This window comes from Cherax quadricarinatus, chromosome 38 (assembly GCF_038502225.1).
Source record: "Cherax quadricarinatus isolate ZL_2023a chromosome 38, ASM3850222v1, whole genome shotgun sequence".
Lineage (NCBI taxonomy): Eukaryota > Metazoa > Arthropoda > Malacostraca > Decapoda > Parastacidae > Cherax > Cherax quadricarinatus.
The window spans coordinates 7,340,002-7,350,001 of NC_091329.1; the positions used below are offsets into that span (position 1 = coordinate 7,340,002).

A 10,000-nucleotide genomic window follows, 5' to 3' on the forward strand; every position below is an offset into this window, starting at 1 on the left:
CGGGAGAGCACAGAGCAAGACTCTGGCTGCACTTGTCGTCAGGTAAGTAACATCTGCAGTTTAGACCTAGTGCAAGAATGTGAGAGACCAGAGACGAAAGTCAACATCACAATGAACATATTACTGGGAGGACATCAACTGCATGATTCTGGCATCCTATACAAGGCTAGCAAATTTAAAAATAACCTTAGACAACCTTGATAGAAGATTTATTAAGGACTCTGTACACCGCGAAAGCCAGACCCATATTAGAATACGCAGCACCATCATGCAGCCCTCACATGATCAAGAATGCTTAAAACCCTGAAAAGGTGTAAATATTTGCAACCAGACTAGTCACAGAACTGAGAGAAATTTCCAACTGGAAGACACTAAACCAACTAAATTTGACAGCTCAGGAAGAAAGGAAGACAAGATGAGACATAATTACGGAAAACAAAATACTGAAAAGAACTAATAACAGAACTTGTGCAGATCGAATCTATGGTAAGAGAATCCGAAACCTCACAGGCCAGTGTGTTAACCACCGCACCATGCCGGTCTAATAAGAGTCATCCCACTAAGTATATTTCTATACACCACAGGGAGGTTAGTGTGGGCCACCACTGTGACCACAAACGCAGGTTTTTACAGAGGAATTTCACTCCAGCGTGGCTGTGGCGGGCTCTAGCTCATGTCCCTTCCAAGCCGCCATCGTGATACAAGCCACAGCCATGCTGGTGCGAGATTCCTGTTTAAAAACCATCTGTGGACACCATAGGGACCATGCTAGCCTCACTTTGGTGTATAGAAATATATCAAACCTCCCTGTGGTGTATAGAAGTAAATTTAGTTGGATGAATCTTGTTAAGTCGGCATTGTCCAGCGGTTAACACACCGGCCTGTGAGTTCTAGAACTCACCTGCCAAAGGTTCGAAACCTCACCCATTCTGTGAGTTGTTTGCGATCGAGTTATTAATATTTCGTGAGTCAGTCCAAAGAACTGGTAAGGAGGACTAGGAGAAACTGTTTGAAATGCCATGGACAGGAATAATCTTATTTTGATTTTATTCCTGGGAAGTGCTAAACCTGTAGGGATCATGTAGCGCCTGGGGAATGAGAGGCGTTCAGGTTCCATCCAAGGATATGGAGGTCAAGTCCCATTTCTAGGATCAAGAACCCCTCACTGGCTGAAGAGCAATACGAGGACACAGTTGCTACAGCACAGATGAGATGCAGGGGATGTTAGGAAGTACTTTTTTAGTATTAAAGCTTAATAGGCAGGTACAAGAATACGCGCGCGCGCGCACACACACACACACACACACACACACACACACACACACAATCACCCCCACCACCAGGCCAAGTGTCTATCAACAAGTGTCTTTGACAACAACTAACACATGAAAAAGGAGGGAAGAGGCCAAGTGTCTACTGACAAGTACCTCTGACAACTAATAACTACAACTATTACTACTACTACTACTACTACTACACACACACATACGTGAACTTATTCACACTCATGCAGACACACATGTACACACACAACTACACGCACACGTACACACTTGCCCCCCTCCTCCTCCTGCCCACCATACACAGCCTCAGTTTACGCAGGAAGTGTCTATCGTGATGGAGGTCGAGAGGGAGGTCTGGAAAGAGGGAGTGATATGTGGACCAGTCATCTACTGTAGTTCACAGTGGGGACCAGCATCTACTGTAGTTCACAGTGTGGGCCAGTCATCTACTGTAGTTCACAGTGTGGGGCAGTTATTTACCGTAGTTCACAGTGTGGGCCAGTCATCTACTGTAGTTCACAGTGTGGGCCAGTCATCTACCGTAGCTCACAGTGTGGGCCAGTCATCTACTGTAGTTCACAGTGTGGGCTACTGACACACTGTAGTTCACAATGTGGGTCAACAACACACTGTAGGACACAGTGAGGGCTAGGCACATTCTGTAGCACAGTGTAACACAGTCACATACTATAGATGTGTGGGCCGGCGACCTACTGTAACAGTGTAGGGACAACCATGTAGTGTAGCTCACAATATGGGCCAGCCGCTTTTTGTAGCAGTGTGAGGGCCAGCTATGTACTATATCACACAGTGTGGACCAGATATGTACTGTAGTAGAATGTGGACCAGCTATGTACTATATCACACAGTGTGGACCAGCTATGCACTATATCACACAGTGTGAGCCATCTATATACTATAAAACACAGTGTTGGCCAGCTATGTACTATATCACACAGTGTTGGCCAGCTATGTACTATATTACACAGTGTGGACCAGTTATGTACTATATCACACAGTGTTGGCCAGCTATGTACTATATCACACAGTGTGAGCCATCTATATACTATAAAACACAGTGTGAGTCAGCTATGTAAGGTAGCAGAATGCGAACCAGCTATGTACTATATCACACAGCGTGAGCCAGCTATGTACTATATCACACAGTGTTGGCCAGCTATGTACTATATCACACAGTGTTGGCCAGCTATGTACTATATCACACAGTGTTGGCCAGCTATGTACTATATCACACAGTGTTGGCCAGCTATGTACTATATCACACAGTGTTGGCCAGCTATGTACTATATCACACAGTGTTGGCCAGCTATGTACTATATCACACAGTGTTGGCCAGCTATGTACTATATCACACAGTGTTGGCCAGCTATGTACTATATCACACAGTGTTGGCCAGCTATGTACTATATCACACAGTGTTGGCCAGCTATGTACTATATCACACAGTGTTGGCCAGCTATGTACTATATCACACAGTGTTGGCCAGCTATGTACTATATTACACAGTGTTGGCCAGCTATGTACTATATTACACAGTGTTGGCCAGCTATGTACTATATTACACAGTGTTGGCCAGCTATGTACTATATTACACAGTGTGGACCAGTTAAGTACTATATCACACAGTATGATCCAGCTATGTAATGTAGCAGAATGTGAACCAGCTAGGTACTTCAGCACACGGTGTAGGCCAGCCACCACATACGCCAGTTTCAAGCCTCTCTCACGCTATTTTACGACAATGCAGCTCACAAATAAGACTTCATACCACCTTTCTGCCTTTCCTGAATGTTGACCGATACATAATTTATTTCCAAGAGTTGCATATTTATATTTGCTAAAACTAACTAAATTTCACGAAGGGTACGATTTAAAGGTCGTGAGATGTTTGGTATATCTCCAGGGCGGTAAATTTCGCATATAGTCCATGGGAGAAGGGATAGAAGGCTCCTCCCCAGCACAGCACAACACATCCACTGGTGTGTGTATATACACTGAACGGAATATCCTTAAGAAGGGACGGGGATAGGGGGGAGTTGTGGTGGACGGTTGGCTAGACACAGCGAGCCAGAGGCGGCTCCACTAGCCAGGCTAGCGTGTGTACCCTTCAAGGAGATAGTAGCGTTCTCCAGCAGACGGTTGCGATAGCGTGAAGGTCCTCGCGCGGAAAACACCTAACCAAGGGTAGCGTACGCCACCGACTGGCGTGGCGAGCAGCAAGCCAGCGGGAAGAGCCGGGCCATCGGGAATCAGCCCCTCCCTCCCTCTCTCTCTCTCTCTCTCACACACACTCACTCACTCTCTCTCTCTCTCTCTCTCTCTCACCCCCCTAAAATTCTCCTGCCATTTCCCACCGACCAGCGTTCACTCCGGTCTCCTATGAGCCGTCCGATCATTCTTACATTCCCTCCTACACTAACCTCACACCGCCGACTTCCCGACCCACAAACAGCCACAGTACTCAAAGAGAACAACATCATTATAATCCAGCCATTGCAAGCCGGTTTCCAGGCCGGATAGTGGCTTGAGAGTGCAAGTTGGTGGAGGATAAGCTCCATCATCTTGTGGGAGGCCATCTGGCAACTTGTTCAGCGCCGGTCGAAGTAGAACCCCCGTTTTCTGTACCTTATTCTACGTGTGTTCCATTAAGTGGATTCTTACTCCTAACCTGCTGGGATCCACCTCATCCACCTGCACGTTTAGCAAGCCAGTCTCGAGACAAGGGGAGGAAAGAGAGGGAAAAAGACACTAGAAACAGAGTAAGAGAGGGAAGGAGAGAAAAAGCGGTGTGTGTGTGTATGTGTGTGTTGGAGAGGAGTGCGCGCAGGATAGTGCCGCCCCTAGTCCTGGCAGCGGTGCCTCAGACACACCCGCTCTCTCTCTCTCTCTCTCTTCCACACACACACACACACACACTCTCCACACATACAGAAAACACATACACTCCACGCTCTCTGTATACATGCACAATGTCACATACTACACATATACACGCTCTCCACATGTATTCATACATGTACACATATGCACACTCTCTACACATATTCATACACGTACACATAAGCTCACACTCTATATACATGCATACAAATGATCTTTCAATCACATCTGAACGAACACTTTTTTCATAAATATGTTTGTGAGATCATAAAGCGTTTACAGTTTAAATTACTTTTCACTGTGCTTAAATTCTAACTTCATATATATATATATATATATATATATATATATATATATATATATATATATATATATATATATATATATATATATATATATATATATATATATAGAGAGAGAGAGAGAGAGAGAGAGAGAGAGAGAGTTGGGGAGTGGCGAGAGATTAAAAGATAACGAGTTTGATACAAAGTGGGAGTTGTCACACTTGCTTTTTGCCTATGACACGGTGCTTTTGGGAGATTCTGAAGAAAAATTGCAGAGGATTGTGGACGAATTTAGAAGGGAATTTAAAAGTAGGAAAATAGAAGTGAAGACAGAAACGAGCAAAGTGACAAGAGTAGCAAGAAATCGAGGCATTGAAAGGTTGGACATCAGATTAGAAGGAGGGAGCATGGAAGAAGTAAATGAGTTTCGGATATCTGGGAGTAGACTTGTCGGCAGACAGGTCTATGAAAGATGAAGCCGGTGCATTGCAGCATGTGTACAGATAAAGAACTTTATTCATGGAGGCAAAAAGAGGGATGTACCAGAGTACAGTGGTACCAACATCGTTATTATATGGGTGTGAAGCATGTGTTTTAAACGTTGCACCTACGAGGAAGAGGAGGAGGCTGGAGACAGCGGAGGTGTTGTATCTGAGGGCGACGCCCGGTGTAAATATTATTCTGAGAAATCAGAGTTTGAAGATCAGGTAGGGGATCACCTGTATTATCATTCTTAGGGCAGAGAAGAAATTGTTAGGATCGTTTAGATACTTAGAAAGGATGAAGCAAATTAGGATGACTAGTGTGTATATATCTAGGGTGGCGAGTAGGAAGAGTAGGGCTCGTCTTAGGAATGTTTGGAGGGAGAGGATGAAGGAGGCTTTTAGTGCTAGGGGTTTGGACGACCATCAGACTTATATAAGCACACTAGATAGGAGTAAGAGGAGGCAAGTGGTTGACATGACTTGAGGTGCTGCTGGAGTGCAAGCAAGGAAACATTTACGAAGGGATTCACAGAAATCGGTGAGCCAGACTAGAGTGCTGGAGGCGGGAAGCACTATACCTGCACTGTGACAGAGGGCCATCTGAGCAGTGATGTCAGCAAGCTTCTGGTCAGTGATTGAATGAATGACGGGTAAAAGTATTTCCCCTTTCTCGGCTCACTCTACCTCAGTGGCAGACGGCATATAATACAGCAATACACACGTTAAAAATCGTTAATACGAGCATACAAAGGCTAAAATAACGCAAAGGAACGTAAAATATGCAGAGGGCAGCCTTGATACGCACACAAAGAAACCATGATGGATGCGTAGCGGGAATAACGCCATAATACCTGGCCAGGTATACACGCTATCATCCGTTACAGGTGACAGGTAAAATACAGCCCGGGCCACACTAAACAACGCACCTCCTGCTAATGGCTATCAGGAAGAGGATCTGCTCTAAGCACTAGCATTATTATTAAATTCATGAGGGGAAATGCTAAACCCTGAAGAGGCGATTCAGCGTTTGGGAACAGCAGGAAATCATGTCTAATCTAGGGAAGGTAGCATTTCACTTTCAAGGGGCACCTAGTGATGAACGGAAACAGGTGTAATATCTGTTAATATATGTTATTACTGTTAAGGGTAGAGGTAGAATCACTCCTGCGACCCGCTCTCACACCAGACCAAGTATACTGAATGTGAGAAGGTGGTAAGACCGACTCACTATCTTACGTGTTCGTCGCACAGACAGAAGAGATCATCAGTCATGCGAGAATGTAAGAAGTTCAAAAGGATTGTCTTTCACCCTGGATGGTAGTAGCTCCCTGGATGGTAGTAGCTCCCTGGATGGTAGTAGCTCCCTGGATGGTAGTAGCTCCCTGGATGGTAGTAGCTCCCTGGATGGTAGTAGCTCCCTGGATGGTAGTAGCTCCCTGGATGGTAGTAGCTCCCTGGATGGTAGTAGCTCCCTGGATGGTAGTAGCTCCCTGGGTGGTAGTAGCTCCCTGGATGGTAGTAGCTCCCTGGATGGTAGTAGCTCCCTGGATGGTAGTAGCTCCCTGGATGGTAGTAGCTCCCTGGATGGTAGTAGCTCCCTGGATGGTAGTAGCTCCCTGCAAGGTAGTAGCTCCCTGGATGGTAGTAGCTCCCTGGGTGGTAGTAGCTCCCAGGATGGTAGTAGCTCCCTGGATGGTAGTAGCTCCCTGGATGGTAGTAGCTCCCTGGATGGTAGTAGCTCCCTGGGTGGTAGTAGCTCCCAGGATGGTAGTAGCTCCCTGGATGGTAGTAGCTCCCTGGATGGTAGTAGCTCCCTGGGAGGTAGTAACTCCCTGGATGGTAGTAGCTCCCTGGATGGTACGAGCTCCCTGGATGGTACGAGCTCCCTGGATGGTAGTAGCTCCCTGGATGGTAGTAGCTCCCTGGATGGTAGTAGCTCCCTGGGTGGTAGTAGCTCCCAGGATGGTAGTAGCTCCCTGGATGGTAGTAGCTCCCTGGATGGTACGAGCTCCCTGGATGGTACGAGCTCCCTGGATGGTAGTAGCTCCCTGGATGGTAGTAGCTCCCTGGATGGTAGTAGCTCCCTGGATGGTAGTAGCTCCCTGGATGGTAGTAGCTCCCTGGATGGTAGTAGCTCCCTGGATGGTAGTAGCTCCCTGGATGGTAGTAGCTCCCTGGATGGTAGTAGCTCCCTGGATGGTAGTAGCTCCCTGGATGGTAGTAGCTCCCTGGATGGTAGTAGCTCCCTGGATGGTAGTAGCTCCCTGGATGGTAGTAGCTCCCTGGATGGTAGTAGCTCCCTGGATGGTAGTAGCTCCCTGGATGGTAGTAGCTCCCTGGATGGTAGTAGCTCCCTGGATGGTAGTAGCTCCCTGGATGGTAGTAGCTCCCTGGATGGTAGTAGCTCCCTGGATGGTAGTAGCTCCCTGGATGGTAGTAGCTCCCTGGATGGTAGTAGCTCCCTGGATGGTAGTAGCTCCCTGGATGGTAGTAGCTCCCTGGATGGTAGTAGCTCCCTGGATGGTAGTAGCTCCCTGGATGGTAGTAGCTCCCTGGATGGTAGTAGCTCCCTGGATGGTAGTAGCTCCCTGGATGGTAGTAGCTCCCTGGATGGTAGTAGCTCCCTGGGAGGTAGTAGCTCCCTGGATGGTAGTAGCTCCCTGGATGGTAGTAGCTCCCTGGGAGGTAGTAGCTCCCTGGGAGGTAGTAGCTCCCTGGATGGTAGTAACTCCCTGGATGGTAGTAGCTCCCTGGATGGTAGTAGCTCCCTGGATGGTAGTAGCTCCCTGGATGGTAGTAGCTCCCTGGATGGTAGTAGCTCCCTGGATGGTAGTAGCTCCCTGGATGGTAGTAGCTCCCTGGATGGTAGTAGCTCCCTGGATGGTAGTAGCTCCCTGGAGCTCCCTGGGATGGTAGTAGCTCCCTGGATGGTAGTAGCTCCCTGGTTGGTAGTAGCTCCCTGGTTGGTAGGAGCTCCCTGGATGGTAGTAGCTCCCTGGATGGTAGTAGCTCCCTGGTAGTAGCTCCCTGGATGGTAGTAACTCCCTGGATGGTAGTAGCTCCCTGGATGGTAGTAGCTCCCTGGATGGTAGTAGCTCCCTGGATGGTAGTAGCTCCCTGGATGGTAGTAGCTCCCTGGATGGTAGTAGCTCCCTGGATGGTAGTAGCTCCCTGGATGGTAGTAGCTCCCTGGATGGTAGTAGCTCCCTGGATGGTAGTAGCTCCCTGGATGGTAGTAGCTCCCTGGATGGTAGTAGCTCCCTGGGAGGTAGTAGCTCCCTGGATGGTAGTAGCTCCCTGTGAGGTAGAAGCTCCCTGGATGGTAGTAGCTCCCTGGATGGTAGTAGCTCCCTGGATGGTAGTAGCTCCCTGAGTGGTAGTAGCTCCCTGGATGGTAGTAGCTCCCTGGATGGTAGTAGCTCCCTGGGAGGTAGTAGCTCCCTGGATGGTAGTAACTCTCTGGATGGTAGTAGCTCCCTGGATGGTAGTAGCTCCCTGGATGGTAGTAGCTCCCTGGATGGTAGTAGCTCCCTGGATGGTAGTAGCTCTCTGGATGGTAGTAGCTCCCTGGATGGTAGTAGCTCCCTGGATGGTAGTAGCTCCCTGGATGGTAGTAGCTCCCTGGATGGTAGTAGCTCCCTGGATGGTAGTAGCTACCTGGGTGGTAGTAGCTCCCTGGATGGTAGTAGCTCCCTGGATGGTAGTAGCTCCCTGGATGGTAGTAGCTCCCTGGATGGTAGTAGCTACCTGGGTGGTAGCAGCTCCCTGGATGGTAGTAGCTCCCTGGATGGTAGTAGCTCCCTGGATGGTAGTAGCTCCCTGGGAGGTAGTAGCTCCCTGGATGGTAGTAGCTCCCTGGATGGTAGTAGCTCCCTGGATGGTAGTAGCTCCCTGGATGGTAGTAGCTCCCTGGATGGTACGAGCTCTCTGGATGGAAGTAGCTCCTTGGATGCTAGTAGCTCCCTGGATGGTAGTAGCTCCCTGGATGGTAGTAGCTCCCTGGATGGTAGTAGCTCCCTGGATGGTACGAGCTTCCTGGATGGTACGAGCTCCCTGGATGGCACGAGCTCCCTGGATGGTACGAGCTCCCTGGGTAGTACGAGCTCCCTGGGTAGTACGAGCTCCCTGGGTAGTACGAGCTCCCTGGATGGTACGAGCTCCCTGGGTAGTACGAGCTCCCTGGGTAGTACGAGCTCCCTGGATGGCAGGAGCTCCCTGGGTAGTACGAGCTCCCTGGATGGTACGAGCTCTCTGGATGGTACGAGCTCTCTGGATGGTACGAGCTCTCTGGATGGTACGAGCTCCCTGGATGGTACGAACTCCCTGGGTAGTACGAGCTCCCTGGGTAGTACGAGCTCCCTGGGTAGTTGCTATAATGCTCCCTGGGTGATTGCCGGTATAAAGGAACACAATATAAGAAATATGTTACTTTATATTGAGAATTAATCCATACTTCTTATAGGAACTCATTGTTTCTCTTCCTCCCATACACTGACAGTATTTTCAGTTTACTAGATACACACACACACACACACACACACACACACACACACACACACACACACACACACACACACACACACACACACGTCAAGAAGTTAGAGAAAGTACAAAGGTTTGCAACAAGGGGAATGTCGTACGAGGAAAGGTTGAGGGAAATCGGACTGACGACACTGGAGGACAGAAGGGTCAGGGGAGACATGATAACGACATACAAGATACTGCGGGGAATAGACAAGGTGGACAGAGATAGGATGTTCCAGAGAGGGGACACAGGGACAAGGGGTCACAACTGGAAGCTGAAGACTCAGACGAGTCACTGGAACGTTAGGAAGTATTTCTTCAGTCATAGAGTCGTCAAGAAGTGGAATAGCCTAGCAAGTGAAGTAGTGGAGGCAGGAACCATACATAGTTTTAAGAAGAGGTATGATAAAGCTCAGGAAGCAGAGAGAGAGAGGACCTAATAGCGATCAGTGAAGAGGCGGGGCCAGGAGCTGAGTCTCGACCCCTGCAACCACAATTAGGTGAGTACACACACACACACACA

At 48.5% G+C, this 10,000-nt stretch overlaps 1 protein-coding gene across 20 annotated transcripts in view; it reads right to left on the reverse strand.

Annotated features, from left to right (window-relative positions):
- unc-13 overlaps positions 1–10,000 on the reverse strand; it is a 1,383,522-nt gene that overhangs the window by 481,849 nt on the left and 891,673 nt on the right. For 9 of the 20 annotated variants that reach the window (XM_070092053.1, XM_070092052.1, XM_070092051.1 and 6 more), the window contains exon 1: positions 3,409–3,517. The exons of the other annotated variants lie outside the window; for them this stretch is intronic. The gene's annotated coding sequence lies outside the window, so the exon portion shown is untranslated. Of the gene's footprint in view, positions 1–3,408; positions 3,518–10,000 lie in introns of those variants that run through there. 20 annotated transcript variants of the gene reach the window in all.